Source organism: Notamacropus eugenii, chromosome 5 (assembly GCF_028372415.1).
Source record: "Notamacropus eugenii isolate mMacEug1 chromosome 5, mMacEug1.pri_v2, whole genome shotgun sequence".
NCBI lineage: Eukaryota > Metazoa > Chordata > Mammalia > Diprotodontia > Macropodidae > Notamacropus > Notamacropus eugenii.
In genome coordinates this window covers 22,604,607-22,615,496 of record NC_092876.1, presented here as the reverse complement: position 1 = coordinate 22,615,496, position 10,890 = coordinate 22,604,607, and positions in this window count along the sequence as shown.

Here is a 10,890-nt window from a genome sequence, read left to right as displayed (position 1 = left end):
TGGTCTTCCCTGTGGCAAGGCTATCCTTTGACATGTCTCTACCTGATTCTCTTGGGGCAGCTAGGTGGTTCAGTGCATAGAGTAGTGGTCAGGAACACTCTAGTTCAAACCCAACCTCAGAAACTTACTAACTGTGTGACCCCGGGCAAGTCACTTAGGCTTGTTTACCTCAGTTTCCCCATCTGTAAAATGAGTCTGAAAAGGAAATGTCCAACACCTCTAGCATCTCTGCCAAGAAGATCCCAGAAAGGAACATGAATAGTCTCAAACAGCTGAAATGTCTGAACAGCAACATAACTGATTCACTATCCCATTAGCTCCAGCAACTTCTCTAATTCTTTTCATTCTTCCCCAACCCTCCCTTATTTCTTGCTCCCACTGTCTACTCTGAACTCACTCAAGAGAAATTTGCCTCATTTTTCATGGAAAACATTGGCACTTGGGCAAACTCCTTTTCCTGTGTAAATCAGCCCATTCCAGCATGTCATCTTTCTCAGTATACTGCCTCTCCACCATACCCATTATTTCACTACTCTTCATTCTCCCCTACCCTAATGACTCCTTCCATATTGCCAAAACAAAACCATTTCTCTCTAATCCTCAACCTTTCAACCTAAGAAGTACTTCCCTATGTCTTCCACTTCATATCTACAAAGTGGACACACCCATTTACAACTGGTGTCACCATCTCCCCATGCATACAATACTCAACCTGGCTTGCCTGGTATTGCCCACCTTCCACAATGAGCCTTTCCAGTCCTTTACTTTAGGGCCTTCCCTCTCTCAATGAGCTCTAATTTGTCCTGTTCAAAACAGGTTTCTACAATGTGGTTGGCATGTTGTCAGCACCCCCACACCCTACCCTACACCACCAATGATGAGCTTCAGCACAGCAGGGGATGTCCCTTGTATCCCTTTACTTCCCTGGTGCTTAGCAGAGGGTCTGGAACACAGCAGGCACTTGATAAATGCTCAATGTGTTGAAGAAGGTCCACAAAAGAACCCAAAATGCAAAGTCTAACCCTTTTTGCAGTTTCAGGGGAGTTCCTGCCCCCAAACTCCAAACAATGACATTTCGTGGGATCAGAGATTTATTACTGGAAGAGACCTTCAAGGCCATGGGGTCCAACTCACTTATTTTACAGAGGGGGAAACTGAGGCTCAGTGGTTCAGTAACTTGTCCAGGATTCCACTTGTAAAAAGTATCTGAAAAAGAATTCCAAGTCAGGTCTTCCAAACCACACACAGAAGCCTCTTGTAACTACACCTCTCATACCTGCTTTCCCCTCACTCACCTGAGTAGCAGCTCCTGAGGCCTTCTTGCTCCAGCAGCCATGGTGTTTCCCTTCCCTCCAAATAAGAGATCAAATCTTTTCTGGGAACTGGCAGCCCTGGGCATGGGGATTCAGGGATGAGGATGGAGAAAACCTTGTAATTTATTTCCCTTTAGGGAAAACAGTATGCATGCAAAGCTACAGAATCACTCGATCCTGTTCACACAGATCTGGCTTATTCTCCCATTAATGCTTGTAATGCAAGTAACCCAGAATAGGTTGTGCCAGATCAGCCTTGAGCTGCAGCAAAAGGGGCCTTGATGAGTCAGCTTTGACCCTGGCCCCTCCCCTGATTCTCTCTACCTGAAACCCATAGAAACCTCGGTTCTGTTCATTCAGGGAGTCTTTGCCTCTGCTGGTGACCTTCTCCTGTTGGGGAACTCAGTGACCCTCAGTTAGTCAGATTCTGATTCTGGACCAGTCTGCTATTTCTACCAGTGATAGAGGCCTGTAAGCAAGGTCCCAGGATGGTGCCCAGAAGTCCTCAAGCAAAGGTTCCATAGCACAGATTTGGGGAGCATTCTGGAAAGGTGGTGACAACATTGAGCCATTTTAAAGTCAGAAAATTTGGTCTTGGTGCCCTTTCTTCACAGGAGGATGGAACCATTGCATAGCTTCTGTCATCAAGAAATTGAGGCACAAATTATGGTACATGAATGTAACGGAATACTATTGTGCTATAAGAAGTGATGAACAGGAAGACTTCAGGGAGGCCTGGAAGGACTTATATGACCTGATGCTGAGTGAAAGGAGAAGAACCAGGAGAACTTTGTGCACAGCAACGACCAGAGTGAACAAGGGATTTTTCTGGTAGACGCAGAACTTCAGTGAAATGCAAGGACTTAAAAAAAATTCCCAATGGTCTTTTAAGGCAAAACGCCCTCCATACCCAGAGAAAGAACTCTGGAATTCAGTAACAAAATGTACCACATCTTTTTCTTTTGTTTCATGTTATGGTTTGTTATATGATTTCTCCCAGTCATTTTAATTCTTCTACACAACATGACTACAGTGAAAATGTATTTAATAGGAATGTATGTATAGAAGTTATGTAAAATTTATGCTGTCTCGGGCAGGGATGGGGATGTACAGGGAAGGAGGGGAAAAAATAATCTCAGTTGTATGGTAGTGATTGTAGAACACTGAAAATAAATGAAATTAACATAAAAGAAGAAAATAGAAGCAGCTGGAAGAACAGTGGAGAGACCTGGGTCAGGAGTCAGGAAGGCCAGGGTTTAAATCCAGTCTTAGACAGTTAGTAACTGTGTGCTCCTGGACAAGTCATGTACCCTCTGTTTACTTCCGTTTTCTCGAATATGAAACGGGGATAATAATATCACCTAATGACATCATATTGTAAAGAAAGCACTTGACACAACAGCTGGGGAACAGCAGCGGAACAGAAATGCCTATTCCCTTGCTTTTGACCATCTGGGCTGGAATTGGGGGCAATGTAAATGAAGAGGAAGGACAAACATGGGCTACTAGGCAAAGCTAGGAGCTGGGAGCTACAAGCTGAGGATTCTCCCAAAGAAGAATGTCCTAAAAACTTGGCCCTTCCCAAAGATTAAGAGGATACAGGGCAAAGCCATCAGAGCAGCGTGCAGACATTGGGGAGACACAATCCATGTCCAGGGAGAGGCTGGACTACCTGATGGGGGATTACTTCCACACCTGACATGCTTCAACAAGTTCCCTACAATTGATAAGAGACATCTTCAGGAGCAACCAGGAAACATCCCATGTTCTCTTCATGCAATGTGCTGACTTTTTATAGGAAACCCAGGTAGCAGGAGGACCCTGTCTCTAGGACACAGGAGATCAGCACTTTTCCCTTTTTGGTAAGTGATAAATGTTCCAAAGCCAGCACACTCAGGTATGGAGATACTCTCTTTCATTATAGACTGAGAGTGGCTAAGGGAAGTGTCCTTACGCAGAGAGAGCAGGTTCTCAGCATTCCCCAGCATAACCTCCTTGTACAACTCCTTCTCAGGATGGTCCAAGAGGCCCCACTGCTCTGGGGTGAAGTCCACAGCCACATCCTTGAATGTCACCAACTCCTAAACCATCAAAAGTCACGGGATTTAGAGCTGAAAGAGACTCCAGAATTCAAGCAGTAAGACCTTCATCAAGAGAGAGCAGGAAACAGAAGCAGAAAAAGGGGATTTACCCAAAGGTCATACCCCTGCTGAGTGTCAGAGTCAACACTTGAAACTATAGTCCTTAAGAGCCCAGTGGAATATTGAGGAAATGGTTTGATGTGGTCAGATGGAATAAAGTTGAGAAAAGTCTTACTATGGAATGTGCCTCCCAATGGAATCTAAGACAAAGTGTGTGTTTTATCTGTGAGGTCAGAGGACCTGTGGCACAGAAAGAGAGGAAATGTGAAATTTCTGCCTTCTCAGAACTGATAGAAGTGATATGTTATAAAGCAAACTGTGTGAAGAATTTGTGAGAAGCTGGTAAGGACAGTGTATTCTGGGGATTTGGGGGATTTATGCAGGATTGTAGAAGATCTGGTTTATTTCCTGAGGAGCTGAAAATAAGTCTTCTCTAGATAAAACATGAAATGCATTCATAAGACAGAGCAATTGCAATCTGGACTGAACTGAAGGATATGAGACTTTTCAGCCAAGTGAAGGAGAGTGAACTTGTTATTTTGAGTGCTTGAGGCTACACTGGGTATGACGTGTCACTGCCAAAACATCTCATGCCTTTCCTTTATGATTTCTTCATTCATCAAAACTATATATTTCTTTATTCCAATATTTAGTTCCCATACTTGGTTATTTTTAGTATTTTGTGCTCAAAGTGAACCAAAGTGATGTCACTATGTCAGGGTCAAGGTATGTCTGACCATGGATGATCAGTCCAACGGACCCAGAAGGCTCCACCACAGGTCAGGCACAAATAGTCCATGTTAGTATCTGGGGCGGAGATGGCTCTAACTTTGCACATCTCTCCGTTGTTTTGAGCTACTTCAATTCTTCTTTGTTCACACAGCACAGTACATTCTTTGATGTGGACATGCCATACTGGGTGGTGCTATGATGGTGTCTCCCATGTTTCACAATTGATTACAAAGTTCTTCTAAGAGACCTTTGGAATGTCTTTGTAACACTTCCTCTGACCACCATGTGAACACCTTCTTTGCATGACTTTTACATAAAACAGTCTTTTATGCAAACATTCTTTTGGCATTAGAACAACATGGTCACCTATCAGAGTTTTGCTCTCTGCAGTAGAGTGGGAATGCTTGGCAGTCTAATTTGAGAAAGGACCTCAGTGTCCAGTACATTATCTTGTCAGATGACCTTCAGAATCTTCCTAAGTCAATTCAAGTGAAAGTGATTCAGTTTCCTATAGGGAATGGACAGACTGTCCAGTTTCACAGGCATATAATAATGAGATCAGCACAACAGCTCTGTAGACCTTCAGTTTCGTAGTTAGTCTAATACCTCCTCTCTCCCATACTTTCCTTGGCTGCTTCTCAAGTGCTGAACTATCTCTGACAAAGCAGGTTTCAGCTGTTAAAATGAGTAATCTGAAATAGAAAACAACCTGAGGCACAAAATTTGCTAGTAGATAATGATTTAATTCTAACAGTTGACAGGCTACCTTTCAGTCTGGTCAGCGAATTCCTTAGTAATCGTGACAAAAGTGTGACTTACAGAGCTTGTTTTTATACAAGAAAAGGAAGAAAAAAATACAATAATCTTAGGAAATATGTTTTGAAAATAAAGAAACAAACATGTGTTGTTATTATCCTCATGTTGCAGTTGAGGAAGATGAGTCAAACTGAGGTTAAGTGATTTATCCAGGATCACCTGGGTAATAAGTGTCTGGATTTGAACTTGGGTTTCCCTGCCTCAGCAATCTTTCCAGTGTTCTACATAGCCCTCTGAAAATGGAGCTCAGAAAAGATTTTTGTGGCCAGAGACTTTTAAAAAGTGAGTTGCCGTTTATTTGTGTTTCTTATGTATCATGGAGAGTATATATTCTCAAAATTGTATTTTGTGTCCTAGTAAGTGCAACTGACCTCTTATCTATGATTTGATTAGTCAAAGAAAAGGAATGAAAAGCCTAAAAACTTTCCCACCAAAAGTTTCAAAGTTTTCAAAGGATATAATCTCATCTCCTTGTATCTAATTTTAGCCTAGCTGGAAAAGCAGGGGACAAAGACAGCCAGAAAAACAGAGACAGAAAAATAGAGACTGAGAGGAAAAAGGGAAGATAATCTTTCCACCATTTATGGAAATGTGTGCGTTGGAAACTAGAGACTGTGTAATCTGTTTAATATATATTTCTAAATTATGTGGATAGTGTGCCTTGAATTAATTTAAATATGTGATTGAATATCCTAGATTTTGGGGGATGGGGCTGGGGATAGGGTAGAGCTCCTTAGGAGTGTTAAAAATAGAAATTTTGTGAAATTTGCATACCAATAGCACCCAGACCTCTTTATCTCTCTCTTCATGTTAGAAGGAAATATTCATTGTTTTAGTGTAGGAGAGGTTGATTTCACTTAAAGAATACTCCATCCTTAAAACTAAAAGAAGTTAAAAATTTAGTCTCCAATGATTCCCAAAGTGAAGGGAAGTAAGTGATTTTGCAATATGAAGTTTTGAAGCCTTACCTGGTACATTAGATTCACCTAATACAGTTATTCCTCTTTACTCCAGCTTTGAAATAAAGGGGGATGATTTAATTCAATAGGCAAATAATTTGTAAGTAAGAAAAATTTCAGTTTTTAAGAGTAGTTTACCGTATCACTATGGTGTCCTGTGAATGATTTAGTAGAACTTAACTGCCTAAGTAAATTAGAAGTTAAGTCACCTAAAGGGAATTAAAATAAACCACATATTGACAAGCTCTTAAGAAACCAGATTGAAAGTGTTTTATCTTGGTGAAATGAGAGAGGATAAAACTTGATGTTTTAGTTCCAATCAAGGACACGTAATGGTTTGTGAGGTGTAAAAGTGACTATCCACAGCCAGAAAACAGATATGTTCAATTTCACACACACACACACACACACACACACAGTTTTCCAGTACCAGAAAGAGTACTTGATGGTGGCTGTTACAAAGGAATATTTATTTCAAAATTATAATCACAAATATACAAACATGCCCCCCAATGCATGAGACACAATTCCTCAATACACCACCTCACACTCTGGAGAGGAGAGAGAGATTACATTCACAGATGAGCTTGGTTTTTATATAGCATAATCCCAATCCAAATCCAATTCCTTTTTTGGTCTTGAGTTCTAGGCATGCTGATTTCTCCAGACTTCCCTTCTTTAGTGACTGGCTACAGTATCCAGCCTGTGGCTCCAAGGTCACCATGGATCAGTGATGCAAGGTCTAAAAACTGAGGATAAACTAAGCAGACCAAGTAGAAACACCCCAAGCCCTTCACTTGGAGCCACAGGGTAAAAGAGAAGGCAAAGGAAGGAAATCCTTTCCCAGTGTCTTTGGTCAGGTCATGACTGAAACATTATGGATAAATGTGTCCTTCACCCTCTCCGGATACCTCTGGGAAGAGCACACAAGAAGGAGCAAAAATGTCCCAGTATTGGAAATCATTGCATAAAAATGCTATTAATTTGTGAAATAATACCTGTAATGTAATGCATTATTAGAACAAGAGTTGGTTCATGGACCAAATGAAGTCTAAAACCTGTTTTTGTACAATTCATGAACTAGGAATCATTCAAAAATTTTGGATCATTTTATTGAATTTAAAAAAATAAAAACCATTCATAGTTCAAATGCAGTATAAAAACTGAAGTTGGATTGCATTTGGCCGACCCCAGCATTAAATGGTTAGCTTATTTTTTTTAATCTGAATGCTGTAAAATTATGAATTTGAACCACCACTTGGAGACTTCTGTCTACAAGACAGCGGTATTCTGATTAAAAGACTGTCTTACATATTTGAATAATTATATCCTGTTTTGTAGAATAATAATCACTTTGTATTTGGGAAAAGTATGAAAGACCTCAGAAGTCTCTTCTATAAAATTCTGTGAAGCTCTGATTGATCTTTTAGATTTTTAGCCCCGACAAAGTCATAAAATGTAGTGGCTTTATGAAGTACATTGCAAGAAAGTTTGTGAATCATGTGAGCCTTGTAAATTCTAATGTAGTAAATTAGTTTACTGAGAAACTAAGACCCCCTTCCACATACTTACATACTCATACACACACTAACAAACATGAAAGGCCAAAGAGGAAATTGTTTAGCAATTTGTTTATAGTACAGAAATAATCTATATGATCAATTGATTACTGATTGTAAAATCTATGGAAATTAACTGGATCAATTGTACCCCAATTTATACATCTCATAATTACATCTTTGAGACAGCTTTAGAGCTCCAGATTCCAGTCTAAAAGATTTTTTTGTCTCTTGATATGCAGCATATTAAAATATCTGGGTTAAAATAACCAGTAAGTTACTGGGTTTTGAGCAAACTATCATGTATCCATTTAATGTGTAAAATCCCTGATGTAATTATTTTTAAAATTTCTAATAATTTATTCTGAATTGAAAAGTCTTAAACTTAGGGGAAAAAACAAAACTTGAAAAAGTGTTATATGTCCTTAATAAATACTGAAGATAAATATTTTACTAATAACCATTTATCATGAACTTACTAATACAATTATATGTTGCTCTAGCAGCTTTACAAATAGTATCTTATATGATACAACAATCTCGTTTCCAATCTTGGAAAGTAGAGTGCTATTATACCCATTTTGCAGTCCAGTAAACTGAAGCAAACAAAGGGTAAGTAACTTGTCCAGAGTCAAAAATCAGCCCCTAATTATTTAAGACTGGATTTGAACCCATATTTTCCTGACTCTAGGTCCAACACTATCCATTGCACTACCTAGCTGCCCAAAGATACAAGTAATATAACTTGCTATGTGATGTGGATTCTCTTGGAACTCTGCTTTGATTTGCTCTGAGTACTAACCTGAACTCTCCAGGCAGGCTCAGTTCTAACTTGGAGCAACCAATGTCCCTTGCCACTCAGGTAGTGATAGCTTCCTTTGATTGATTGCCTAGGTTTTTAAAACTGGTGAGACTGAGGCATTTGTTCTCTTTTCAGGCTCCACCAACTGCACTCCATCTTAAACAAAGGCAAAAGTTACTTATCTACGTCAGTGAGAAGAGAGTCCCATCCATATCAGTGGGCTCAGGGGACCTGGATTACTTTCTTTCCCTGGGCCAAAACTCTTTGCAGTTCTTAGGCAAAGATCAGCAAGGGCTAGTTCCATACTTGAGTGCTGAAAAGATAGTATTTAAAGGACAGTGGAAATGAGCATGACCTAAGAGATTAAACAGTTCAGTCTTGCTAGTTTTAAAGGTGCAGCTTTCCAGTTAAAGAGGTCTATTCCAACCCATCTGATAGAAAACTGGGCATGCTTGGACACCCCAGGTTACAACTCTGATTTATTGGACAGAGCAGTGCTCCATTGTTCAAGGGATAATGCCAAAAGATGCTCACAGAGAGTATTACCTCCACTTACTAAGCTGTGCAGGGGAACCGAGACAGCTAATAAGGTTGAAAAGATGGCCTTATGAAGGTAATGATAGGGCCCTTTAGACTCATTTTCACCCATGTGCTTTTTTCCTTTCTGAACATAAAGGTCTCCCATATCTCAGATTGTGAACCCGACTATGAGACCCGTTAACTAATATGGAACTCTATTGCATAATTAGCTCTTCCAAAAGGAATTTATAACTGTTACCTGAAATCAAACAGAGCTAAAGGAGTTTGATCCTGTTACACTGATGATAAATTGGTTTGTGCCTTTAGACTTCAGCTTGATGGAATGGTCCTAATGTTGTTATAATCATGACCCTCCTCCTTCCATAGCAAATTTCTCTGACAATTGTAAGAGAACCACAAGTTTTGCATTGATCTTACTGTTACAGATCACCTGGCATCACTAAGTCTTCTATGATGAGGATACAGGAATAAAGGACCCTGCTATTGGTATTTCTGCTTTTCTAAATTGGTGAACATTACTTGGCTCAACTAGACAACTAGAACAAATCCTTCATTAGAATGTTATTCCTTTGCTTATTGGTTTAGTGGTTATGTATGTATTTGTAAAACCAGATCCTTACAGTCTCATATTCTTTTTGTCCACATAAGGCTTCTTCCTCCAAAGATATAAAGATAAAATAAGGAAGGCTGGTACCAAAGATATCAGAAAAGATATCAAACTGCTTTAATTCTTAATTGAGTAATAAATCTTATACCGAAAAGGGTAATAAAAGACTATTTCCTCTTGAGATATAGTTTATTCCTTCCATGTTGGGACTTTCTACATTGCTTTTTTGATATATCATGGGTTTACATAAAAAAATAAATGGAAATTTTCGAAGTTGTTTCACAGAAGCTGCAGACAACGCACAAAGACCGGTAGATAACATAGAAGTTGAGAAAATTTGAAATGCATAAAATATATGCATAATGTTGTTCAATATCAACATATCTTATATTTTAATACCATAATTTAGGCTTTTCTGATATCAAGGGAGAGCTACAAAATTTTATCCTGATTTTTCAGATCATGGGGGCATTGCATCCATAATCCCTATGAAGTGGAAGGAATAACTGTATGTGGTTGGTTTCCAATTGTTTTTCAAAAAATAAAGGGTATACTTAAAACACTTATGGTACTTGTATTTGTACTAGCAGTCTTAGAAATGTCTGCTATTGTGCCAGTGAAAATAATGACAAAAGCCCAAGGAAAAATGGTGGTACTAAATGGTATATTTTAAATGTGATCCTGCAGGTAAGAGAGAACAGGACTCTAAAAGGGGAACTGAGGGACCAAACCTCCAAGTCATGAGAGTAACTGCTCTGAGATTCTAGTCTGAAGAGGAAGCTTCTAACAAGAAGACTACGCCAGAAGCAATCCTAGACCCCTTCTTTGCTTTAATTTTCTGTGCTCTCCATGTCTATACAGGACTCATCATCAGTACTTTCCTCCAAACAGTTACTGGAGTCACATTCCTGAGTCTGTTGGGGATATTTGCTCATTTCTTGTGGGGAGAGATATAATATAGATATCCCAGGGTGATGCACTCAGGATGGTCTTCTAGGTGATGAACAGGTGAGATGGAGGATGCATCTGGCCCATATTTGATATCTTTCAGGAGATATCTTGGTCTTTTGGGGGCCAGGTCAGCCTGTAGCATATTAAAGAGGTTTCCCAGAGGATTTTTCTCAGGAACAAACAATGAGTCTGGGGGGGTCAAGTTGTATCTGACATGTGGAGGTGATGGAAAGTTCTGCAAGAAAAAAAAAAGTTAGGGATTGGCAGCAGGGAACAGAAGGAAGCTTATAAATCATTTAGCTTACTCCCACGCTCTTCTTTCTAGATAAGTAAACTGAGGTCTTGTGAGATGAGATAATTTGACCGTGATCACACAGCTCATCAGTAGTCAAGTAAGTTACTGAACCACATTTCCAGTGTTCTTTAGCTTACAAAACACTCCCTAATTTACCTCCTTTGTATTTATCCCT